We start from the raw sequence: 27,861 nt of genomic DNA on the forward strand, positions 1-27,861 counted from the left end.
CCTACCTATGATATCATTCACGAAGATTAGAACTTTTTTTATAACATCTTTTCAAAATATAATGTTTTTTTATCGATTAGTATATTTGAGTTTAACCACAATATTTGTTGCATTATTTGTTCTGTCGTTTCTGGAGGATTAAATTGACTTTCTATGGCTTGTTTTAGAAATAGTGATATTTGGGAGATGATTTCCTTTTCAAATAACTGTAATCTGAATAAAGGGAAAAAGGCCATTCTTGAACATTGGGTGAGACAATCTTACTAATTTGCTAGAGAATCAGTTTGGATTTAAGTATAACTTTTGTATGACTGAAGCTTTTAGTGATAGGTCTAATGCTTTAATACTTAATCATTTCTGTCCTTCGAATTCATATTCATTATATAAATAGGCCCGTTTAATTTTGTCTGGCTTGCCGTTCCAAATAAAATTGAATATTTTTTTATCATATAATTTAAAAAACTGTTCGCTAGGCATAGGCAAGACCATAAGCAAATAGGTAAACTGGGGTAATACTAAAGAGTTAATCAGGGTGATTTTTCCACAAATTGACAGGTATTTACCTTTCCATGGTAGCAAGATCTTATCTATTTTTGCTAACTTTCTATTAAAATGTATTGGAGTGAGATCATTTATCAAATAAAATAAAATGTTATTTGCCACATGCGCCGAATACAACAGGTGTAGACATTACCGTGAAATGCTTACTTACAGCCCTTAACCAACAATGCATGTATTTTTTAATAAAAAAGTAAAATAAAACAAAAAGTGTTGCAAAAAAAAAGAGCAGAAGTAAAATAAAATAACAGTAGGGAGGCTATATACAGTGGGGTACCGGTGCAGAGTCAATGTGCGGGGGCACTGGCTAGTTGAGGTAGTTGAGGTAATATGTACATGTGGGTAGAGTTAAAGTGACTATGCATAAATCATTAACAGAGTAGCAGCAGCGTAAAAAGATGGGGTGGGGGTGGTGGGCCAGTGCAAATAGTCAGGGTAGCCATGATTAGCTGTTCAGGAGTCTTATGGCTTGGGGGTAGAAGCTGTTGAGAAGCCTTTTGGACCTAGACTTGGCGCTCCGGTACCGCTTGCCGTGCGGTAGCAGAGAGAACAGTCTATGACTAGGGTGGCTGGATTCTTTGATAATTTTGAGGGCCTTCCTCTGACACCGCCTGGTATAGAGGTCCTGGATGGCAGGAAGCTTGGCCCCAGTGATGTACTGGGCTGTACGCACTACCCTCTGTAGTGCCTTGCGGTTGGAGGCCAAGCAGTTGCCATACCAGGCGGTGATGCAACCAGTCAGGATGCTCTCGATGGTACAGCTGTATAACTTTTTGAGGATCTGAGGACTCATGCCAAATCTTTTCAGTCTCCTGAGGGGGACTAGGCTTTGTCGTGCCCTCTTCACGACTGTCTTGGTGTGTTTGGACCATGATAGTTCGTTGGTGATGTGGACACCAAGGAACTTGAAGCGCTCAACCTGTTCCAATACAGCCCTGTCGATGAGAATGGGGGTGTACTCAGTCCTCTTTTTTTTCCTGTAGTCCACAATCATCTCCTTTGTCTTGGTCACTTGAGGGAGAGGTTGTTATCCTGGCACCACACGGCCAGGTCTCTGACCTCCTCCCTATAGGCTGTCTCATTGTTGTCGGTGATCAGGCATACCACTGTTATGTCGTCTGCAAACTTAATGATGGTGTTGGAGTCGTGCCTGGCCATGCAGTCATGGGTGAACAGGGAGTACAGGAGGGGACTGAGCACGCACCCCTGAGGGGCCCCCGTGTTGAGGATCAGCGTGGCAGATGTGTTGTTACCTACCCTTACCAACTGGGGGCGGCCTGTCAGGAAGTCCAGGATCCAGTTGCAGAGGGAGGTGTTTAGTCCCAGGATCCTTAGCTTAGTGATGAGCTTTGAGGGCACTATGGTGTTGAACGCTGAGCTGTAGTCAATGAATATCAAATCAAATCAAATCAAATCAAATTTTATTGGCCACATGCGCCGAATACAACAGGTGCAGACATTACAGTGAAATGCTTACTTACAGCCCTTAACCAACAGTGCATTTATTTTTAATAAAAAAGTAAAATAAAACAACAACAAAAAAGTGTTGAGAAAAAAAGAACAGAAGTAAAATAAAATAACAGTAGGGAGGCTATATATACAGGGGGGTACCGGTGCAGAGTCAATGTGCGGGGGCACCGGCTAGTTGAGGTAGTTGAAGTAATATGTACAATGGGGAAAAAATGTATTTAGTCAGCCACCAATTGTGCAAGTTCTCCCAATTAAAAAGATGAGAGAGGCCTGTAATTTTCATCATAGGTACACGTCAACTATGACAGACAAATTGAGAATTTTTTTCTCCAGAAAATCACATTGTAGGATTTTTAATGAATTTATTTGCAAATTATGGTGGAAAATAAGTATTTGGTCACCTACAAATAAGCAAGATTTCTGGCTCTCAGAGACCTGTAACTTCTTCTTTAAGAGGCTCCTCTGTCCTCCACTCGTTACCTGTATTAATGGCACCTGTTTGAACTTGTTATCAGTATAAAAGACACCTGTCCATAACCTCAAACAGTCACACTCCAAACTCCACTATGGCCAAGACCAAAGAGCTGTCAAAGGACACCAGAAACAAAATTGTAGACCTGCACCAGGCTGGGAAGACTGAATCTGCAATAGGTAAGCAGCTTGGTTTGAAGAAATATACTGTTGGAGCAATTATTCGGAAATGGAAGACATACAAGACCACTGATAATTTCCCTCGATCTGGGGCTCAACGCAAGATCTCACCCCGTGGGGTCAAAATGATCACAAGAACGGTGAGCAAAAATCCCAGAATCACACGGGGGGACCTAGTGAATGACCTGCAGAGAGCTGGGACCAAAGTAACAAAGCCTACCATCAGTAACACACTACGCCGCCAGGGACTCAAATCCTGCAGTACCAGACGTGTCCCCCTGCTTAAGCCAGTACATGTCCAGGCCCGTCTGAAGTTTGCTAGATTGCATTTGGATGATCCAGAAGAGGATTGGGAGAATGTCATATGGTCAGATGAAACCAAAATATAACTTTTTGGTAAAAACTCAACTCAGTCGTGTTTGGAGGACAAAGAATGCTGAGTTGCATCCAAAGAACACCATACCTACTGTGAAGCATGGGGGTGGAAACATCATGCTTTGGGGCTGTTTTTCTGCAAAGGGACCAGGACGACTGATCCGTGTAAAGGAAAGAATGAATGGGGCCATGTATCGTGAGATTTTGAGTGAAAACCTCCTTCCATCAGCAAGGGTATTGAAGATGAAACGTGGCTGGGTCTTTCAGCATGACAATGATCCCAAACACACCGCCCGGGCAAGGAAGGAGTGGCTTCGTAAGAAGCATTTCAAGGTCCTGGAGTGGCCTAGCCAGTCTCCAGATCTCAACCCCATAGAACATCTTTGGAGGGAGTTGAAAGTCTGTGTTGCCCAGCGACAGCCCCAAAACATCACCGCTCTAGAGGAGATCTGCATGGAGGAATGGGCCAAAATACCAGCAACAGTGTTTGAAAACCTTATGAAGACTTACAGAAAACGTTTGACCTGTGTCATTGCCAACAAAGGGTATATAACAAAGTATTGAGAAACTTTTGTTATTGACCAAATACTTATTTCCACCATAATTTGCAAATAAATTAATAAAAGATCCTAAAATGTGATTTTCTGGATTTTTTTTCACATTTTGTCTGTCATAGTTGACGTGTACCTATGATGAAAATGACAGGCCTCTCTCATCTTTTTAAGTGGGAGAACTTGCACAATTGGTGGCTGACTAAATACTTTTTTTCCCCACTGTACATGTGGGTAGAGTTAAAGTGACTATGCATAAATAATTAACAGAGTAGCATTAGCGTAAAAATATGGGGTGGGGGGGGCAGTGCAAATAGTCCGGGTAGCCATGATTAGCTGTTCAGGAGTCTTTTGGCTTGGGGGTAGAAGCTGTTGAGAAGCCTTTTGGACCTAGACTTGGCACTCCGGTACCGCTTGCCGTGCGGTAGCAGAGAGAACAGTCTATGACTAGGGTGGCTGGAGTCTTTGACAATTTTGAGGGCCTTCCTCTGACACCGCCTGGTATAGAGGTCCTCGATGGCAGGAAGCTTGGCCCTAGTGATGTACTGGGCTGTACGCACTACCCTCTGTAGTGCCTTGCGGTCGGAGGCCAAGCAGTTGCCATACCAGGCGGTGATGCAACCAGTCAGGATGCTCTCGATGGTGCAGCTGTATAATTTTTTGAGGATCTGAGGACCCATGCCAAATCTTTTCAGTCTCCTGAGGTGGAATAGGCTTTGTCGTGCCCTCTTCACGACTGTCTTGGTGTGTTTGGACCATGATAGTTAGTAGGTGATGTGGACACCAAGGAACTTAAAGCGCTCAACCTGTTCCACTACAGCCCCGTCGATGAGAATGGGGGCGTGCTCAGTCCTCTTTTTTTTTCCTGTAGTCCACAATCATATCATTTGTCTTGGTCACGTTGAGGGAGAGGTTGTTATCCTGGCACCACACGGCCAGGTCTCTGACCTCCTCCCTATAGGTTGTCTCATCGTTGTCGGTGATCAGGCCTACCACTGTTGTGTCGTCGGCAAACTTAATGATGGTGTTGGAGTCGTGCCTGGTCATGCAGTCATGGGTGAACAGGGAGTACAGGAGGGGACTGAGCACGCACCCCTGAGGGGCCCCCGTGTTGAGGATCAGTGTGGCAGATGTGTTGTTACCTACCCTTACCAACTGGGGGCGGCCCGTCAGGAAGTCCAGGATCCAGTTGCAGAGGGAGGTGTTTAGTCCCAGGATCCTTAGCTTAGTGATGAGCTTTGAGGGCACTATGGTGTTGAATGCTGAGCTGTAGTCAATGAATAGCATTCTCACGTAGGTGTTCCTCTTGTCCAGGTGGGAAAGGGCAGTGTGGAGTGCAATAGAGATTGCATCATCTGTGGATCTGTTGGGGTGGTATGCAAATTGGAGTGGGTCTAGGGTTTCTGGGATAATGGTGTTGATACGAGCCATGACCAGCCTTTCAAAGCACTTCATGGCTACAGACGTCAGTGCTACGGGTCGGTAGTCATTTAGGCAGGTTATCTTAGTGTCCTTGGGCACGGGGACTATGGTGATCTGCTTGAAACATGTTGGTATTACAGACTCAGTCAGGGACATATTGCTCTCATGCATGCTTCAGTGTTGCTTGCCTCGAAGCGAGCATAGAAGTGGTTTAGCTCGTCTGGTAGGCTTGTGTCACTTGGAAGCTCGCGGCTGTGCTTCCCTTTGTAGTCTGTAATAGTTTTCAAGCCCTGCCACATCCGACGAGCATCAGAGCCGGTGTAGTACGATTCAATCTTAGTCCTGTATTGACTCTTTGCCTGTTTGATGGTTCGTCGGAGGGCATAGCGGGATTTCTTATAAGAGCATGAGGTGATAGTTTGTAGTGTGATTTCCTTTACAGTCCATTGAGCTATTTAAAACGGTATTATAATCTCCCACCATAATAATAGAGACTTGCATTGCTTGCAGGGTTGATAATTTATTATATATACAGTTGAAGTCGGAAGTTTACATAAACTTAGGTTGGAGTCATTAAAACTTGTTTTTCAACCACTCCACACATTTCTTGTTAACAAACTATAGTTTTGGCAGGTCGGTTAGGACATCTACTTTGTGCATGACACAAGTAATTTTTCCAACAATTGTTTGCAGACAGATTATGTCACTTATAATTCACTGTATCACAATTCCAGTGGGTCAGAAGTTTACATACAGTAAGTTGAATGTGCCTTTAAATAGTTTGGAAAATTCCAGAAAATGATGTAATGGCTTTAGAAGCATCTGATAGGCTAATTAACATCATTTGAGTCAATTGGAGGTGTACCTGTGGATGTATTTCAAGGCCTACCTTCAAACTCAGTGCCTCTTTGCTTGACATCATGGGAAAATCAAAAGAAATCAGCCAAGACCTCAGAAAATGTTTTGTAGACCTCCACAAATCTGGTTCATCATTGGGAGCAATTTCCAAACGCCTGAAGGTACCACGTTCATCTGTACAAACAACAGTACGCAAGTATAAACACCATGGGACCACGCAGCCGTCATACCGCTAAGGAAGGAGACGCGTTCTGTCTCCTAGAGATGAACGTACTTTGGTGCGAAAAGTGCAAATCAATCCCAGAACAACAGCAAAGGACCTTGTGAAGATGCTGGAGGAAACCGGTACAAAATTATCTATATCCACAGTAAAATGAGTCCTATATCGACATAACCTGAAAGGCCGCTCAGCAAGGAAGAAGCCACTGCTCCAAAACCGCCATTAAAAAGCCAGACTACACATGGGGACAAAGATCGTACTTTTTGGAGAAATGTCCTCTGGTCTGATGAAACAAAAATATAACTGTTTGGCCATAATGACCATCGTTATGTTTGGAGGAAAAAGGGGGTTGCTTGCTCACCGAAGAACACCATCCCAACCTTGAAGCACGGACATGGCAGCATCATGCTGTGGGGGTGCTTTGCTGCAGGAGGGACTGGTGCACTTCGCAAAATAGATGGCATCATGAGGAAGGAAAATGTTGTGGATATATTGAAGCAACATCTCAAGACATCATTCAGGAAGTTAAAGCTTGGTCGCAAATGGGTCATCCAAATGGACAATGACCCCAAGCATACTTCCAAAGTTGTGGGAAAATAGCTTAAGGACAACAAAGTCAAGGTATTGGAGTGGCCATTGCAAAGCCCTGACCTCAATCCTATAAAAAATTTGTGGGCAGAACTGAAAAAGCGTGTGCGAGCAAGGAGGCCTACAAACCTGACTCAGTTACACCAGCTCTGTCAGGAGGAATGGGCCAGAATTCACCCAACTTATTGTGGGAAGCTTGTGGAAGGCTACCTGAAATGTTTGACCCAAGTTTAACAATTTAAAGGCAATGCTACAAAATACAAATTGAGTGTATGTAAACTTCTGACCCACTGGGAATGTGATGAAAGAAATAAAAGCTGAAATAAATCATTCTCTCTACTATTATTCTGACATTTCATATTCTTAAAATAAAGTGGTAATCCTAACTGACCTAAGACAGGGAATTGTTACTAGGATTAAATGTCAAGAATTGTGTAAAACTGAGTTTAAATGTATTTGGCTAAGGTGTATGTAAACCTCTGACTTCAACTGTATATTGTCAAAGAGATGTGGATCATCATTATTTGGTCCGTAAAGGTTAATGAGTCATATCTGTTTATGGTCCAATAACATATTTAAAATAATCCATCTACCTTGCGTATCTGTTTGGACAATTTGAACATTCGGATCGAAATTACTGTTAATTAATATCATCACCCCTTTTGAGTTTCTTTGCCCATGGGAGAAGTATATTTTGCCCCCCCATTCCTTTTTCCATGCAACTTCATCTAGAGTTGTTGAATGAGTTTCCTGTAAACAATACATATTATATTCCTTCTCTTTGAAATATGTACATTTTGTTATTATTTTTTTATTATATGCTAAGCCATTACAATTATAATCGGCTATACTTATTTCACCACATACCATAATGAGATACAAGTTTGAAATCTATTTATCATCATATATGTTTGTAAAATTTACCAATAAAAAATACAATAGTGATTGAGTGTCCATATAGCTGTACCATGATATTTGAATTGCTACTAAGTAACCCTCCAATTGTTCTCCACTATTCCCCCCGCTAAAGCCAATCCCCATCCCAAGTTGGGCCATCATCCCAGTGGTCGGCATACCAACCCCGTCCCCCAGATCCCTAGGCCCCCGAGAGGCCAGGACCCAACCATCGAAAACAGCACACAGTGCCACCCACAATACAGAAGCATGTCAACCGCCAAAAGCATTTCCAATGCTCTCACCTCAATATATATATAGCTATTTAAAAATATATATCTATTCAAATATCTTGCATATCTTAATTTCCATCATTATCAATTAATATGTGTAATAATGTCGGCAGTTGATGCGTAGGATTGTTACCTATAACCCGGATTGCCATTGTATTACATTACATTTTTGTCAAGTAATTATTTTTTTAGCAAAGAATTATTGTGGTTCATCCTATATTCTCCCTAACATCCTTACCCCCTTGCAACAGATGTGGGATAAACACACACACACACGCACATACTCTAACACACTCCACCCCTTTCCTCCACAATCAACCATAAGATCAGATGCTCAACGGTTGTTACATCCTAGAGCCCAACTCAAGAAAGGACCAAATTTACGAATGCATATACAGTTACAGCTGTTCGAGAAAGCATACAAGATTGAGGAAAAATTGACAACAATGTGAGATTTGATTAATCTATGTCAAGTCCTAGGTGATGGAGATCAGATCCACCCTCTTCCCCTGAGACACAAACACTCTGTTCCCCCGTTGTAACCATTTTTCCCAAGCATCTTTGTGCAGTCAGACCTTTGATTATTTTGTGCAACCAGGGCCACAATAATATTCCCCCTCTCTGATTGTCCGAGTGTGACCCCCTCCCCATGGGTTACTGCAGCCAGTGTTGCCAGCACTGCCACTACCTGGGTGGGGGTACCCCACCAGAATCCCCACCGGAATCCCCACCGGCTAGGTACAAGGTCGTCAAGGTTCTCATTAGCAGCTTTGCGAATTTCCTTGTATATTATGCTCTCCCATCAGGGGGCTCTGGCTTTGTAGGACCAACACTGGCAGGCAGGCTCAGAATCTTGAGGGGGCGGTGCTGCTCAAGTAGGTCTCTGACCGCATTTATTTTTCTGTTTTGGCTGCATATAGGCAACTCACAGCAGGGCCATAAAACAGATGGGGACTTCTCTTTGGTGTATGGGCTGCTCAGGTGGGTGTCTAGGATATAGGGTTGGGGATCGTTCCATCATGATAGGACAATAAAAAAATAGATTAGATGTATACTATATTTTAAAATGTATATCCCTCATCTGCACAAAATTGAAAGCTCTCTCTCACAACCCCTGCTCACAGACACTGTCACGACTTCTGCCGAAGTTGGTGCCTCTCCTTGTTCGGGTGGCGTTCGGCGGTCGTCGTCACCGGCTTTCTAGCTGCCACCGATCTACGTTTCTTTTTCCATTTGTTTTGTCTTGATTGTACACACCTGGTTCCCATTACATTATATTATTTCCCTATTTAACCCTCTGGTTCCCACATGGTTTTGTGCGAGTTTGTTCTTTGTTTTGTGTCTGAGACTTATGTGAGCTGGTGTGTTTTCCCTGCGTGGAAATTAGTGTTGTTTATTTTTTTGAGTAAAGTACGTTGTTTACTCAGTTCTGTGTCATGCGCCTGACTCTGTCCTACCGCTGCACATTGACACTTGACAGAAACACACACCACATATGGAGTCAGCAGGTGCATCCAGTCCTCCGGTACCAGTTGAGGAGCGCGTCCAGCAGCACGCGACGATGCTCCAGAATCTTGGCACAGCCATGGATCGCGTGTTGCAGACCATGGAGCGATGGGAGAGAGGGGGTTTTCCCACAACCCCATCAAATTCAGATCAACCCACACCGATGTCCACCCCTCCGTCACCTGGACCCAGTGGGATTCGGCTCTCGCTCCCGAGGGCATATAATGGGACGGCTGCCGGGTGCCAGGGGTTCATGCTCCAGGTGGAGCTCTACCTGGCGACCATCCACCTGGCTCCCTCGGGATACGAGAGCGTGTCCGCCATCATCTCCTGTCTGCCGGGGAGAGCGCTTGAGTGGGCCAACGCCGAATGGGGAGGAATAGACGCAGCGTTGGTTCGCTATAAGGATTTCACCCGCCACTTCCGGGCGGTCTTCGATCATCCACCTGAGGGGAGAGCGGTGGGGGAACGCTTGTTCTACTTCAGACAGGGGAAGAGGAGTGCACAGGACTTCGCGCGGGATGGAATGAGAGGGCCCTGATCGACCATTACCGGTGTAGTCTACGTGAGGACGTTCGTAGGGAGCTGGCATGCAGGGACACCATCCTTACCCTCGACCAGCTGGTGGATTTATCTATACGGCTGGATAACCTGTTGGCCACCCGCGGACGTCCGGGTCAGGGTCCATCCATTCCATTCCCCAGCACCTCCGACCCTACCCCTATGGAGCTCGGAGGTGCTGCTCTAAGGGTGACCGGAGGGGGGGCTGTTTCCTGCACAACAGAGGGCACACTGCTGGTCGGTGCTGGGGAGGTTCCCCAGGGAGTCGAGGCAGCAGGCAGGGCACTGGTGGATCATCCCAGGTGAGTAGGCACCCAACTCACCCAGAGCTTCCTGTTGCGCACATATGGGTATGCATAGAATTTCCTGAGTTTTCCCCGCATTCCCAGCATTAGGCGCTAGTAGATTCAGGCGCAGCTGGGAACTTTATTGACCGTTCATTTCCACGTAGATTAGGGAACCCTATTGTTCCTGTTGATGTGCCCTTCCCTGTACATGCCTTAGATAGTCATCCTTTAGGGTCGGGCCTGATTAGGGAGGTCACAGCTTCACTATGTATGAAAACGCAGGAGGGTCATGAGGAGATAATTAGTCTCTTCCTGATTGATTCTCCTGAGTTTCCTGTGGTGTTGGGGCTTCCCTGGTTGGCCACTCATGACCCCACTATTTCATGGCAACAGAGGGCTCTCAAGGGATGGTCACATCAGTGCTCAGGGAGATGTGTAGGTGTTTCCATAGGTGCAACTACGGTGGAGAATCCAAACCAGGACTCCACTATGCACATTCCACCCGAATATGTCGATTTGGCTCTCGCATTCTGTAAAAAGAAGGCGTCTCAACTACCACCCCATCGACAGGGGGATTGTGCGATAAATCTCCAGGTAGGCGCAGCACTTCCCAGGAGTCACGTGTATCCTCTGTCTCAGGAGGAGACGGCGGCTATGGAAACATATGTCTCCGAATTCAGCCTTCCACTTCACCTGCCTCCTCGAGTTTCTTTTTTGTGAAGAAGAAGGATGGAGGTTTACGCCCGTGCATTGACTATCGAGGTCTAAATCAGATCACTGTGAAGTACAGTTACCCACTGCCTCTCATAGCCAGTGTGACAGAGTCATTGCACGGGGTGCGCTTCTTCACCAAATTGGATCTCAGGAGCGCTTACAACCTGGTGCGTATCCGGGAGGGGGATGAGTGGAAGACGGCATTTAGTACCACCTCTGGGCACTATGAGTACCTCGTCATGCCGTACGGGTTGATGAATGCTCCATCAGTCTTCCAATCCTTCGTAGACGTGATTTTCAGGGACCTACATGGGCAGGGTGTAGTGCTGTATATAGATGACATTCTAATATACTCCGCTACACGCACTGAGCATGTGTCCCTGGTGTGCAAAGTGCTTGGTCGACTGTTGGAGCATGACCTGTACGTCAAGGCTGAGAAATGTCTGTTCTTCCAACAGTCCATCTCCTTCCTAGGGTTACCGCCTGTCCGCGTCAGGGGTGGAGATGGAGAATGACCGCATTTCAGCCGTGCGTAATTGGCAGACTCCAACCACGGTAAAGGAGGTGCAGTGGTTTTTAGGGTTTGCCAACTACTACCGGAGGTTTATCCGGGGCTTTGGTCAAGTAGCGGCTCCCATTACCTCCTTGCTGAAGGGGGGACCGGTGCGACTGCAGTGGTCAGCTGGGGCGAACAGGGCTTTTGGTCACCTGAAGGCTCTGTTTACCATGGCTCCCGTGCTGGCTAATCCTGATCCCTCCTTGGCATTCATAGTAGAGGTGGACGCGTCCGAGGCTGGGATAGGAGCTGTGCTGTCTCAGCGTTCGGGTACGCCACCAAAGCTCCGCCCCTGTGCTTTCTTTTTGAAGAGCTCAGCCCGGCGGAGCGAAACTATGATGTGGGGGACAGGAAGCTGTTAGCTGTTGTCAGGGCTCGGAAGGCGTGGACGCATTGCCTTGAGGGGGCTAAACACCCTTTCCTCATTTGGACTGACCACCGCAATCTGGAGTACATCTGTGCGGTTGAGGAGACTGAATCCTCGCCAGGCAAGGTGGGCCATGTTTTTCACCCATTTTGTTTTCACCCTATCCTACAGACCAGGTTCCCAGAACGCTAAGGCAGACGCACTGTCCTGGATGTATGACACAGAGGAGCGGTCCACGGATCCCACTCCCATACTTCCGGTTTCTTGCCTGGTGGCATCGGGGGTATGGGAGGTTGACGCGGACATCGAGCGGGTGTTACTTACGGAGCCCACTCCCACCAAGTGTCCAGTTGGGCGTCTGTACGTTCCGTCTGATGTCCGCGATCGATTGATCTGTTGGGCCCACACGTCACCCTCCTCTGGTCATCCTGGCATCGGTGGACAGTGCGCTGTCTTAGTGGGAAGTACTGGTGGCCCACTTTAGCTAAGGACGTGAGGGTTTATGTTTCCTCCTGCTCGGTGTGCGCCCAGTGCAAGGCACCTAGACACCTGCCCAGAGGGAAATTACAACCCCTACCCATTCCACAACGGCCGTGGTCCTCCCGTTACGGGGTCTGAGACTCCGAAGGCTCCCACCATTAGCTCTGACAAATTGAAAACCCTAGTCATTGGCGACTCCATTACCCGCAGTATTAGACTTAAAACGAATCACCCAGCGATCATACACTGTTTACCAGGGGCAGGGCTACCGACGTTAAGGCTAATCTAAAGATGGTGCTGGCTAAAGCTAAAACTGGCGAGTGTAGAGAGTATAGAGATATTGTTATCCACGTCGGCACCAACGATGTTAGGATGAAACAGTCAGAGGTCACCAAGTGCAACATAGCTTCAGCGTGTAAATCAGCTAGAAAGATGTGTCGGCATCGAGTAATTGTCTCTGGCCCCCTCCCCAGTTAGGGGAAGTGATGAGCTCTACAGCAGAGTCTCAGCACTCAATCGCTGGTTGAAAACTGTTTTCTGCCCCTCCCAAAAGATAACATTTGTGGATAATTGGCCCTCTTTCTGGGACTCACCCACAAACAGGACCAAGCCTGACCTGCTGAGGAGTGACGGACTCCATCCTAGCCGGAGGGGTGCTCTCCTCTTATCTACCAACATAGATAGGGCTCTAACTCCTCTAGCCCCACAGTGAAATAGGGTGCAGGCCAGGCAGCAGGCTGTTAGCCAACCTGCCAGCTTAGTGGAGTCTGCCAATAGCATAGTCAGTGTAGTCAGCTCAGCCATACCCATTGAGACTGTGTCTGTGCCTCGACCTAGGTTGGGCAAAACTAAACATGGTGGTGTTCACCCTAGCAATCTTATTAGGATAAAGACCTCCTCCATTCCTGCCATTATTGAAAGAGATCGTGATACCTCACATCTCAAAATAGGGTTACTTAATGTTAGATCCCTCACTTCAAAGGCAGTCATAGTCAATGAACTAATCACTGATCATAATCTTGATGTGATTGGCCTGACTGAAACATGGCTTAAGCCTGATGAATTTGCTGTGTTAAATGAGGCCTCCCCTCCTGGTTACACTAGTGACCATATTCCCCGTGCATCCCGCAAAGGCGGAGGTGTTGCTAACATTTACGATAGCAAATTTCAATTTACAAAAAAAAAATGGCGTTTTCATCTTTTGAGCTTCTAGTCATGAAATCTATGCAGCCTACTCAATCACTTTTTATAGCTACTGTTTACAGGCCTCCTGGGCCATATACAGCGTTCCTCTCTGAGTTTCCTGAATTCCTATCAGACCTTGTAGTCATAGCAGATCATATTCTAATTTTTGGTGATTTTAATATTCACATGGAGAAGTCCACAGACCCACTCCAAAAGTCTTTCGGAGCCATTATCGACTCAGTGGGTTTTGTCCAACATGTCTCTGGACCTACTCACTGCCACAGTCATACTCTGGACCTAGTTTTGTCCCATGGAATAAATGTTGTAGATCTTAATGTTTTTCCACAAAATCCTGGACTATCGGACCACCATTTTATTACGTTTGCAATCGCAACAAATAATCTGCTCAGACCCCAACCAAGGAGCATCAAAAGTCGTGCTATAAATTCTCAGACAACACAAAAATTCATTGATGCCCTTCCAGACTCCTTCTGCCTACCCAAGGACGTCAGAGGACAAAAATCAGTTAACCACTTAACTGAGGAACTCAATTTAACCCTGCGCAATACCCTAGATGCAGTTGCACCCCTAAAAACGAAAGACATTTGTCATAAGAAACTAGCTCCCTGGTATACAGAAAATACCCGAGCTTTGAAGCAAGCTTCCAGGAAATTGGAACGGAAATGGCGCCACACCAAACTGGAAGTCTTCCGACTAGCTTGGAAAGACAGTACCGTGCAGTACCGAAGAGCCCTCACTGCTGCTCGATCATCCTACTTTTCCAAATTAATCGAGGAAAATAAGAACAATCCAAAATTTCTTTTTGATACTGTTGCAAAGCTAACTAAAAAGCAGCATTCCCCAAGAGAGGATGGTTTTCACTTCAGCAGTGATAAATTCATGAACTTCTTTGAGGAAAAGATCATGACCATTAGAAAGCAAATTACGGACTCCTCTTTGAATCTGCGTATTCCTCCAGGGCTTAGCTGTCCTGGATCTGCACAGCTCTGCGAGGGCCTGGGATCGGGAGAGACACTTAAGTGTTTTAGTACTATATCTCTTGACACAATGATGAAAATAATCATGGCCTCTAAACCTTCAAGCTGCATACTGGATCCTATTCCTACTAAACTGCTGAAGGAGCTGCTTCCTGTGCTTGGCCCTCCTATGTTGAACATAATAAACAGCTCTCTATCCACCGGATGTGTACCAAACTCACTAAAAGTGGCAGTGATAAAGCCTCTCTTGAAAAAGCCAAACCTTGACCCGGAAAATATAAAAAACTATCGGCCTATATCGAATCTTCCATTCCTCTCAAAAATTTTAGAAAAAGCTGTTGCGCAGCAACTCACTGCCTTTCTGAAGACAAACAATGTATACGAAATGCTTCAGTCTGGTTTTAGACCCCATCATAGCACTGAGACTGCACTTGTGAAGGTGGTAAATGACCTTTTAATGGCGTCAGACCGAGGCTCTGCATCTGTCCTCGTGCTACTAGACCTTAGTGCTGCCTTTGACACCATCGATCACCACATTCTTTTGGAGAGACTGGAAACCCAAATTGGTCTACACGGACAAGTTCTGGCCTGGTTTAGATCCTACCTGTCGGAAAGATATCAGTTTGTCTCTGTGAATGGTCTGTCCTCCGACAAATCAACTGTACATTTCGGTGTTCCTCAAGGTTCCGTTTTAGGACCACTATTGTTTTCACTATATATTTTACCTCTTGGGGATGTTATTCGAAAACATAATGTTAACTTTCACTGCTATGCGGATGACACACAGCTGTACATTTCAATGAAGCATGGTGAAGCCCCAAAATTGCCCTCGCTAGAAGCCTGTGTTTCAGACATAAGGAAGTGGATGGCTGAAAACTTTTTACTTTTAAACTCGGACAAAACAGAGATGCTTGTTCTAGGTCCCAAGAAACAAAGAGATCTTCTGTTAAATCTGACAATTCATCTTGATGGTTGTAAAGTCGTCTCAAATAAAACTGTGAAGGACCTAGGCGTTACTCTTGACCCTGATCTCTCTTTTGCGAACATATCAAGACTGTTTCAAGGACAGCTTTTTTCCATCTACGTAACATTGCAAAAATCAGAAATTTTCTGTCCAAAAATGATGCAGAAAAATTAATCCATGCATTTGTTACTTCTAGGTTAGACTACTGCAATGCTCTATTTTCCGGCTCCGGATAAAGCACTAAATAAACTTCAGTTAGTGCTAAATACGGCTGCTAGAATCCTGACTAGAACCAAGAAATTTGATCATATTACTCCAGTGCTAGCTTCCCTACACTGGCTTCCTGTTAAGGCAAGGGCTGATTTCAAGGTTTTACTGTTAACCTATAAAGCGTTACATGGGCTTGCTCCTACCTATCTTTCCGAGTTGGTCCTGCCGTACATACCAATACGTACGCTACGGTCACAAGACGCAGGCCTCCTAATTGTCCCTAGAATTTCTAAGCAAACAGCGGGAGGCAGGGCTTTCTCCTATAGATCTCCATTTTTATGGAACAGTCTGCCTACCCATGTGAGAGACGCAGACTCGGTCTCAACCTTTAAGTCTTTACTGAAGACTTATCTCTTCAGTAGGTCATATGATTGAGTGTAGTCTGGCCCAGGAGTGTGAAGGTGAACGGAAAGGCTGGAGCAACGAACAGCCCTTGCTGTCTCTGCCGGGCCGGTTCCCCTCTCCACTGGGGTTCTCTGCCTCTAACCCTGTTGCAGGGGCTGAGTCACTGGCCTGCTGGTGCTCTTTCATGCCGTCCCTGGGGGTGCGTCACTTGAGTGGGTTGAGTTACTGACGTGATCTTCCTGTCTGGGTTGGCGCCCCCCCCCCTTGGTTTGTGCTGTGGTGGAGACCTCTGTGGGCTATACTCGGCCTTGTCTCAGGATTGTAAGTTGGTGGTTGGGGATATCCCTCTAGTGGTGCGGGGGCTGTGCTTTGGCGGAGTGGGTGGGGTTATATCCTTCCTGTTTGGCCCTGTCCGGGGGTTTCTTCGGATGGGGCCACAGTGTCTCCGGACCGCTCCTGTCTCAGCCTCCAGTATTTATGCTGCAGTAGTTTATGTGTCGGGGGGCTGGGGTTAGTTGGTTATACCTGGAGTACTTCTCCTGTCTTATCCAGTGTCCTGTGTGAATTTAAGTATGCTCTCTCTAATTCTCTCGTTCTCTCTTTCTCTCTGAGAACCTGAGCCCTAGGACCATACGTCAGGACTACCGGGCATGATGACACCTTGCTGTCCCCAGTCCGCCTGGCCTTGCTGCTATTCCAGTTTCAACTGTTCTGCCTGCGGCTACGAAACCCCTACCTGTCCCAGACCTGCTGTTTTCAACTCTAAATGATCGGCTATGAAAAGCCAACTGAGAGACCTGAGCCCTAGGACCATACGTCGGGACTACCGGCCGTGGTGACTCCTTGCTGTCCCCAGTCCGCCTGGCCTTGCTGCTATTCCAGTTTAAACTGTTCTGCCTGCGGTTATGGAACCCCTACCTGTCCCAGACCTGCTGTTTTAAACTCTAATGATCGGCTATGAAAAGCCAACTGAGATTTATTCCTGATTATTATTTGACCATGCTTGTCACTTATGAACATTTTTGAACATCTTGGCATGGTTCTGTTATAATCTCCACCCGGCACAGCCAGAAGAGGACTGGCCACCCCTCATAGCCTGGTTCCTCTCTAGGTTTCTTCCTAGGTTTTGCCTTTCTAGGGAGTTTTTCCTAGCCACCGTGCTTCTACACCTGCATTTCTAGCTGTTTGGGGTTTTAGGCTGGGTTTCTGTACAGCACTTCGAGATATTAGCTGATGTAAGAAGGGCTATATAAAATAAAATTGATTGATTGATTGACCTATCGGTGGACTTCGTGACGGATCTTCCTCCGTCACAAGGTAACACCACGATCCTGGTCGTTGTGGATCGGTTTTCTAAGTCCTGCCGTCTCCTTCCTTTGCCCGGTCTCCCCACGGCCCTACAGACTGCGGAGGCCCTGTTTACCAACGTCTTCCGGCACTACGGGGTACCTGAGGATATAGTGTCTGATCGGGGTCCCCAGTTCACATCGAGGGTCTGGAGGGCGTTCATGGAACGTCTGGGGGTCTCGGTCAGCCTGACCTCAGGTTTTCACCCCGAGAGTAATGGGCAGGTGGAGAGAGTTAACCAGGATGTGGGTAGGTTTCTGCGGTCCTATTGCCAGGACCAGCCGGGGGAGTGGGCGGCTTTCATCCCCTGGGCAGAGATGGCCGAAAACTCCCTCCGCCACTCCTCCACTAACATCTCCGTTTCAGTGTGTACTAGGTTATCAGCCGGTCCTGGCACCGTGGCATCAGAGCCAGATCGAGGCACCTGCAGTGGATGAATGGTTTCGGCGCACGGAGGAGACATGGGACGCTGCCCATGTGCGCCTGCAACGGGCCATCAGGCGACAGAAGGCGAGTGCCGACCGCAACCGCAGTGAGGCCCCGGTGTATGCACTGGGGGACCGGGTCTGGCTCTCGACCCGAAACCTGCCCCTTCGCCTGCCCTGCCGGAAGCTGGGTCCGCGGTTTGTGGGGCCATTTAAAGTCCTGAGGAGACTGAATGAGGTATGCTATAGATTACAGCTCCCCCCTGATTCCCGTATTAACCCCTTGTTCCATGTGTCTCTCCTCAGGCCGGTGGTGGCAGGTCCGCTCCAGCAGTCTGAGGTGGGGGAGGTTCCTCCGCCCATTCTGGACATCGAGGGGGTCCCGGCGTAAACTGTACGAGCCATCATGGACTCAAGGCGTCGGGCGAGGGGCCTTCAGTACCTCGTGTAGTGGGAGGGGTACGGTCTGGGGGAGAGATGCTGGGTGCCGGTGGAGGACATCCTGGACCCTTCCTTACTGCAGGAATTTTACCGTCTCCACCCGGATCATCCTGCGCCTCGTCCTCCGGGTTGTCCCTGAGGCCGGTGTCGGCGCGCTGCTGGAGCCGCGCGTCAAGGGGGGGGTACTGTCACTACTTCCGCCGAAGTTGGTGCCTCTCCTTGTTCGGGCGGCGTTCGGCGGTCATCGTCACCAGCTTTCTAGCTGCCACCGATCTACGTTTCTTTTTCCATTTGTTTTGTCTTGATTGTACACACCTGGTTCCCATTACATTATATTATTTCCCTATTTAACCCTCTGGTTCCCATATGGTTTTGTGCGAGTTTGTTCATTGTTTTGTGTCTAAGACTTATGTGAGCTGGTGTGTTTTCCCTGCGTGGAAATTAGTGTTGTTTATTTTTTCGAGTAAAGTACGTCGTTTACTCAGTTCTGTGTCCTGCGCCTGACTCCGTCCTACCGCTGCACATTGACACTTGACAGAAACACGTTGGTTCTGGGATATGCAACCATTTCCTTTCTCACTCACTTAACGCCACACAAAAACGCACACCACAATACATCCACACATACCCACATACTGTGCCTTCTATGTCTTCTGTTTGCTATGTTTTTATCTCCACTATGTTGATTGAGTACTTGTGTTCTAATTAGTTGTATTTGAAGATGTATTATTTTGCTTGTTATCTTTTCTTGTAATACCGTCTTATCCCTTTATAAAATACTATAAATACTATAAACATGTTTTATTATTACAATCCCTACCATGGCTAGTATTGGGTGTTCCATTATTCAACTCTTCTATTAGAACTTTCAGAATAGCCATGGAGAAGTCTTTGTGTCGCGGAACATTTCAAATCAAATCAAATCAAATTTTATTGGTCACATGCGCCGAATACAACAGGTGCAGACATTACAGTGAAATGCTTACTTACAGCCCTTAACCAACAGTGCATTTATTTTAAACAAAAAAGTAAGAATAAAACAACAACAAAAAAGTGTTGAGAAAAAAAGAGCAGAAGTAAAAATAAAGTGACAGTAGGGAGGCTATATATACAATAGAATAAAGTGACAGTAGGGAGGCTATATATACAGGGGGGTACCGTTGCATAGTCAATGTGCGGGGGCACCGACTAGTTGAGGTAGTTGAGGTAATATGTACATGTGGGTAGAGTTAAAGTGACTATGCATAAATACTTAACAGAGTAGCAGCAGCGTAAAAAGTATGGGGTGGGGGGCAGTGCAAATAGTCCGGGTAGCCATGATTAGCTGTTCAGGAGTCTTATGGCTTGGGGGTAGAAGCTGTTGAGAAGTCTTTTGGACCTAGACTTGGCACTCCGGTACCGCTTGCCGTCGCGGTAGCAGAGAGAACAGTCTATGACTAGGGTGACTGGAGTCTTTGACAATTTTGAGGGCCTTCCTCTGACACCGCCTGGTATAGAGGTCCTGGATGGCAGGGAGCTTTGCCCCTGTGATGTACTGGGCCGTACGCACTACCCTCTGTAGTGCCTTGCGGTCAGAGGCCAAGCAGTTGCCATACCAGGCGGTGATGCAACCAGTCAGGATGCTCTCGATGGTGCAGCTGTAGAATTTTTGAGGATCTGAGGACCCATGCCAAATCTTTTTAGTCTCCTGAGGGGGAATAGGCTTTGTCGTGCCCTCTTCACGACTGTCTTGGTGTGTTTGGACCATGATAGTTCGTTGGTGATGTGGACACCAAGGAACTTGAAGCTCTCAACCTGTTCCACTACAGCCCCGTCGATGAGAATGGGGGCGTGCTCAGTCCTCTTTTTTTTCCTGTAGTCCCACAATCATCTCCTTTGTCTTGGTCACGTTGAGGGAGAGGTTGTTGTCCTGGCACCACACGGCCAGATCTCTGACCTCCCTCCCTATAGGCTGTCTCATCGTTGTCGGTGATCAGGCCTACCACTGTTGTGTCGTCGGCAAACTTAATGATGGTGTTGGAGTCGTGCCTGGCCATGCAGTCATGGGTGAACAGAGAGTACAGGAGGGGACTGAGCACGCACCCCTGAGGGCCCCCGTGTTGAGGATCAGTGTGGCAGATGTGTTGTTACCTACCCTTACCACCTGGGGGCGGCCCGTCAGGAAGTCCAGGATCCAGTTGCAGAGGGAGGTGTTTAGTCCCAGGATCCTTAGCTTAGTGATGAGCTTTGAGGGCACTATGGTGTTGAATGCTGAGCTGTAGTCAATGAATAGCATTCTCACGTAGGTGTTCCTCTTGTCCAGGTGGGAAAGGGCAGTGTGGAGTGCGATAGAGATTGCATCATCTGTGGATCTGTTGGGCGGTATGCAAATTGGAGTGGGTCTAGGGTTTCTGGGATTATGCTGTTGATGTGAGCCATGACCAGTCTTTCAAAGCACTTCATGGCTACAGACGTCAGTGCCACGGGTCGGTAGTCATTTAGGCAGGTTATCTTAGAGTTCTTGGGCACGGGGACTATGGTGGTCTGCTTGAAACATGTTGGTATTACAGACTCAGTCAGGGACATGTTGAAAATGTCAGTGAAGACACTTGCCAGTTGGTCAGCACATGCTCGGAGTACACGTCCTGGTAATCCGTCTGGCCCTGCGGCCTTGTGAATGTTGACCTGCTTAAAAGTCTTACTCACATCGGCTACGGAGAGCGTGATCACATAGTCGTCCGGAACAGCTGGTGCTCTCATGCATGCTTCAGTGTTGCTTGCCTCGAAGCGAGCATAGAAGTGGTTTAGCTCGTCTGGTAGGCTTGTGTCACTGGGCAGCTCGCGGCTGTGCTTCCCTTTGTAGTCTGTAATAGTTTTCAAGCCCTGCCACATCCGACGAGCGTCAGAGCCAGTGTAGTATGATTCAATCTTAGACCTGTATTGACTCTTTGCCTGTTTGATGGTTCGTCGGAGGTCATAGCGGGATTTCTTATAAGCGTCCGGGTTAGAGTCCCGTTCCTTGAAAGCGGCAGCTCTACCCTTTAGCTCAGTGCGGATGTTTCCTGTAATCCATGGCTTCTGGTTGGGGTATGTACGTACGGTCACTGTGGGGGACGACATCATCGATGCACTTATTGATGAAGCCAGTGACTGATGTGGTGTACTCCTCAATGCTGTCTGAAGAATCCCCGGAACATGTTCCAGTCTGTGCTAGCAAAACAGTCCTGTAGCTTAGCATCTGCGTCATCTGACCACTTTTTTATTAGCCGAATCACTGGTGCTTCCTGCTTCAGTTTTTGCTTATAAGCAGGAATCAGGAGGATAGAGTTATGGTCAGATTTGCCAAATGGAGGGCGAGGGAGAGCTTTGTATGCGTCTCTGTGTGTGGAGTAAAGGTGGTCTAGAGTTTTTTCCCCTCTGGTTGCACATTTAACATGCTGGTAGAAATTAGGTGGAACGGATTTAAGTTTCCCTGCATTAAAGTCCCCTGCTACTAGGAGCGCTGCATCTGGATGAGCGTTTTCCTGTTGATTAATGGCCTTGTACAACTCATTCAGTGCAATCTTAATGCCAGCATTGGTTTGTGGTGGTAAATAGACAGCTATGAAAAATATAGATGAAAACTCTCTTGGTAAATAGTGTGGTCTACAGCTTATCATAAGATACTCTACCTCAGGCGAGCAAAACCTTGAGACTTCCTTAGTATTTGATTTTGTGCACCAGCTGTTGTTTACAAATATACAGAGACCGCCACCCTCGTCTTACCCGAGTCTGCCGTTCTGTCCTGCCGATGTAGCGTATAGCCTGCTAGCTGAATGATATCATTGTCGTCGTTCAGCCACCGACTCCGTGAAACATAAGATATTACAGTTTTTAATGTCCCGTTGGTAGGATAACCGTAATCTTAAATCGTCCATTTTATTCTCCAAAGCTTGAACGTTGGCTAATAGGATTGATGGGAGAGGCAGTTTACTCGTTCGCCGTCGTATCCTTACAAGGCACCGGATCTGCGCCCACGATATCTCCGTCTCTTCCTCACGCGAATGACGGGGATCTGGGCCTTGTCGGGAGTCTGTAGAATATCCTTCGCGAACGCCTCGTTGAAGAAAAAGTGTTCGTCCAACGCGAGGTGAGTAATCGCTGTCCTGATATCCAGAAGCTCTCTTTGGTTATAAGAGACGATGGCAGAAACATTATGTACAAAATAAATTACAAATAACGCGGAAAAACACACATAATAGTACAATTGGTTAGAGGGCTGTAAAACGGCAGCCATCTTCTTCCGGCGCTGTTCATTCATTTGGTTGTCAATATAAGTTTATCGACAACGAGAGCAACAAGCTTCCCTTTTAATCTATTTTCCATGAAGATTGGGTACAGAACTTTGCGCCATTCTGCAATCTCCCTCGGGAACTGATCATCCATGCCTATTTTTGTGCAAGCAAGTCTTTTACCTAGGCTTTTAATCATTACTTTATCCTTAAAATAAGCAAATTTGGCAACGATTGGACGCTCATATCTCTGTCTTCTTTGTCCGAAACGGTGTACACGTTCGAGTTGGATTTTATCGACAGCCTCGAGTGGGATTTGAAGCGCTGTAAGAAAGAAGTCCTTCACAATTTTTTTGGTAACCTCTTCTTCTTTTTCTTGGATACCAGTAAGTACTAGATTTTCTCTCATCGATCTAGTTTGTATGTCTAGTAAGGCTTCTCTCAGAAAGTTGTTCTCCTTTTTAAGTTCCTTAACGTCCGTTTCTATCTTAGTGACTGTCCCTTTTAGTTTTTTTGTATCGTTCTCCATTATCACAGCTTTTCCGTAATTTCAAGACTAGCCTTCAACTCTTCTACATCATTACTGACCAACTCTAGTATGCCTAGTTTGTCATTTATCGACTTCAACAGATCGCTTTCCACACTTACCAGTCCCAGTGGTGAAAAGCATAAATCATCTGTATCAGTCGAGGAGTCGCGTTTTCTCTTGGAGATTGATTCTCCTCGTTTATCCTATATGTTTGAGTGTTGCTTGTTGTTGTAATATTTGTCGATACATTTCTCTAACCTTATGAGTTGTTTTGTGTTATTATCCAGATTGAATGTTATTACCCGTGAATATATGAAGTGCTAATATTTAGTCTAACTTACTGATATTGAATATTATGTTTTTATCTTGAGGTGATTCGTATCGCTGTGTATTCAATACGCCATCTTGTCTACCGGAAGTGCAATAGTATCACAACGAATTTGTTAGCTGGCTACCCACAAAGCATGTTATTGTTGCTAATGATGGTCGCAGACTCTTTTTCTAAGGACAGATATCTTTTTTGGGGGTGAAAAGACCCATCAATTTGATCAATGGCAAGATATTGATACTGATTCTCTGGATCTCTCTCTCTCTCTCTCTCTCTCTCTCTCTCTCGCTCTCTCTCTTTCTCTCTCATGCAAACTGTTACATCACATCCCCTCAGGCAGAATGACAGATAGAGTATGAAGATCTCTCCCCAGATTCACCTGCCACCACAGACCACCTACCCTCTAGATTCACCTGCCACCACAGACCAGCTACCCTCTAGATTCACCTGCCACCACAGACCACCTACCCTCTAGTTTCACCTGCCACCATAGACCACCTACCCTCTAAATTCACCTGCCACCACAGACCACCTACCCTCTAGATTCACCTGCCACCACAGACCACCTACCACGCTATCTCAGTTGTCACAGAAACGTGACTGATGTCATATACAGTAAAAGCATCAGAGTAAGTGGAATCAAACACTGTATGTGTATGCGACCAATCAAATCAAAAGTACATCTGTTTATCCATGTCTGTGTAACTCAAGCTGTCACACCCTGACTCAGGGGACGTTGATTTGTTGAGTCAGGGTGTGTATATTCCGTGTTATGTTGTGTTTTTCTATGTTTAGTTCTAGATCGTTTAGATCTATGTTGGCCAGGGTGGTTCCCAATCAGAGGCAGCTGTAGCTCGTTGTCTCTGATTGGGGACCATACTTAGGCAGCCTGTTGGCACCAGTTAGTTTGTGGGATCTTGTTCTGTATAGGTTTGTTGTTTGTACCTTAAGACTTCACGTATCGTTTGTTTGTTGTTTTGTCGTGTTCAGTACTTAAATAAATATGTACGCTTATCACGCTGCGCCTTGGTTCAACCAATCCTTAAACGATCGTGACACAAGCACCCTGGAGTTTGATCAACCTTATCATGAACCATGTTGTGGGATTGAAAACACCAAGGCTTTCCAAAACAGAAAATTAAAAACAATTCGGATTCCACTGCAATAATTTGGGGATAGAAAAAGCGAAAGAGAAAAGGAACAATAGGAATGCATCCAAATTAGTCTCCTGGGGAAGCTGTTGTAGAAAAGACAGAGAGAGCAGAGTGGTAGGGGCAAACATAAACCAGGCCTAAAAATACCTTTGTCATAGGCACAGCATTCATTAACAATCCTAAGACGGTGTGTAGAGGGGATGAAGAGAGGGAAGCAGATATGATGACGAGGCCCTGGGGACTGGGTATACTTGCATTATGCCTGCTGATCCGAGCTCCCTCTGTGTGGTGTCTAAAACAATCAGTCACTGGAAGTCTGAGTTAAAAACAAGATCAAATACACGAAGAATCTCAGAATAATGTTTACATACTGTTTTACCCATTTGAATATACTGTATTCTAGTCAAGGCCATCCTTTTCAACTATTGCTATACATATACTATTCTATCTACATATTCTTCAGATATACTGTACTACATATTCTATCCACATACTGTCCATAATGTCTATACATCCCATCACACATACTGTATATATATTTATACTCCGGACTATGACCTTGTTCGTCCTAATATTTATATATTTCTTAATTCCATTCTTTTACTTTTAGATTTGTGTGTATTGTTGTGAATTGTTACATACTACTGCACTGTTGGAGCTAGGAACACAAACATTTCACTACACCCGCAATAACATCTTCTAAATATGTGTACGTGACCAATACAATTTGATTTGATTTGATTTGTTTTAGAAAGTCATACTTTTGACCATTTGCTGCTGTGTATAAAGACATGCAGTTGTTAGTTTAGCCACTAGATGGCAGTATGATGTCATGATTCCACAGATCCTCCATCGGCTGAATCCTCCAGGATTCTCCTCCAGTATCCACCTCCTTGTTTTGTAAATTCCCTCATCATTCCCTGCCAGAAGGGACCTGCAGGCTGCAGGTAAACTTTAATTAGTGTTTTCTTGCCGGTCTAGCCACCCTAACCACTAACCATGTCTCACAAACACAGGGACAATCATTTACATAGGGAAGACTGCCAGCTCCAGCCCACTTGTTATGTGACTAGTGTCTACCTCAACCCTCAACACACTCTCTCTCTCTCTCCCTCTCTCTCTCTCTCTCTCTCTCTCTCTCTCTCTCTCTCTCTCTCTCTCTCTCTCTCTCTCTCTCTCTCTCTCTCTCTCTCTCTCTCTCTCTCTCTCTCTCTCTCTCTCTCTCTCTCTCTCTCTCTCTCTCTCTCTCTCTGTCTAGCTCTGTCTCTCTCTGTCTGTATCTCTGTGTCTCTCTCTCTCTTGTATACACACATACACACACACACACACACACGTGCGCACATGGGCACACATACACGTCCCTCACCACTCAGCTTCAGTCAGCCTTCTGCCTCCCTTAATGAAGGAGAAAGGGCTGGAATGCTAACAAGTAGCGCCAAGCTAATGAGTGAGAGCAGCTAGGAGGTGACATGTGACACCCCTCATCAGACAGAGAAAATGCTGTGTCCCATATAGCACCCTATCCCCCTATCCACCATTTTATAGTAGGGAATAGGGCAACCACTTGGGACACCCAAAGACAGAACCTCTTTGATATGGGAAGGAGGAGATATACAGTGGGGAAAAAAGTATTTAGTCAGCCACCAATTGTGCAAGTTCTCCCACTTAAAAAGATGAGAGAGGCCTGTCATTTTCATCATAGGTACACGTCAACTATGACAGACAAAATGAGAAAAAAAAATCCAGAAAATCACATTGTAGGATTTTTAATGAATTTATTTGCAAATTATGGTGGAAAATAAGTATTTGGTCAATAACAAAAGTTTCTCAATACTTTGTTATATACCCTTTGTTGGCAATGACACAGGTCAAATGTTTTCTGTAAATCTTCACAAGGTTTTCACACACTGTTGCTGGTATTTTGGCCAATTCCTCCATGCAGATCTCCTCTAGAGCAGTGATGTTTTGGGGCTGTCGCTGGGCAACACGGACTTTCAACTCCCTCCAAAGATTTTCTATGGGGTTGAGATCTGGAGACTGGCTAGGCCACTCAGGACCTTGAAATGCTTCTTACGAAGCCACTCCTTCGTTGCCCGTGCGGTGTGTTTGGGATCATTGTCATGCTGAAAGACCCAGCCACGTTTAATCTTCAATGCCCTTGCTGATGGAAGGAGGTTTTCACTCAAAATCTCACGATACATGGCCCCATTCATTCTTTCCTTTACACGGATCAGTCGTCCTGGTCCCTTTGCAGAAAAACAGCCCCAAAGCATGATGTTTCCACCCCCATGCTTCACAGTAGGTATGGGGTTCTTTGGATGCAACTCAGCATTCTTTGTCCTCCAAACACGACTAGGTTGAGTTTTTACCAAAAAGTTCTATTTTGGTTTCATCTGACCATATGACATTCTCCCAATCCTCTTCTGGATCATCCAAATGCACTCTAGCAAACTTCAGACGGGCCTGGACATGTACTGGCTTAAGCAGGGGGACACGTCTAGGCACTGCAGGATTTGAGTCCCTGGCGGCGTAGTGTGTTACTGATGGTAGGCTTTGTTACTTTGGTCCCAGCTCTCTGCAGGTCATTCACTAGGTCCCCCCGTGTGGTTCTGGGATTTTTGCTCACCGTTCTTGTGATCATTTAGACCCCACGGGGTGAGATCTTGCGTGGAGCCCCAGATCAAGGGAGATTATCAGTGGTCTTGTATGTCTTCCATTTCCTAATAATTGCTCCCACAGTTGATTTCTTCAAACCAAGCTGCTTACCTATTGCAGATTCAGTCTTCCCAGCCTGGTGCAGGTCTACAATTTTGTTTCTGGTGTCCTTTGACAGCTCTTTGGTCTTGGCCATAGTGGAGTTTGGAGTGTGACTGTTTGAGGTTGTGGACAGGTGTCTTTTATACTGATAACAAGTTCAAACAGGTGCCATTAATACAGGTAACGAGTGGAGGACAGAGGAGCCTCATAAAGAAGAAGTTACAGGTCTGTGAGAGCCAGAAATCTTGCTTGTTTGTAAGTGACCAAATACTTATTTTCCACCATAATTTGCAAATAAATACATTAAAAATCCTACAATGTGATTTTCTGGATTTTTTTTTCTCATTCTGTCTGTCATAGTTGACGTGTACCTATGATGAAAATTACAGGCCTCTCTCATCTTTTTAAGTGGGAGAACTTGCACAATTGGTGGCTGACTAAATAGTTTTTTTCCCCACTGTATGCCCTTCAGACTTTAGCTAGTCAGACCACACAGATCTCCTGGCCTGCATATCTC

Source organism: Coregonus clupeaformis, unplaced genomic scaffold (genome assembly GCF_020615455.1).
Source record: "Coregonus clupeaformis isolate EN_2021a unplaced genomic scaffold, ASM2061545v1 scaf0335, whole genome shotgun sequence".
NCBI classification, from domain to species: domain Eukaryota; kingdom Metazoa; phylum Chordata; class Actinopteri; order Salmoniformes; family Salmonidae; genus Coregonus; species Coregonus clupeaformis.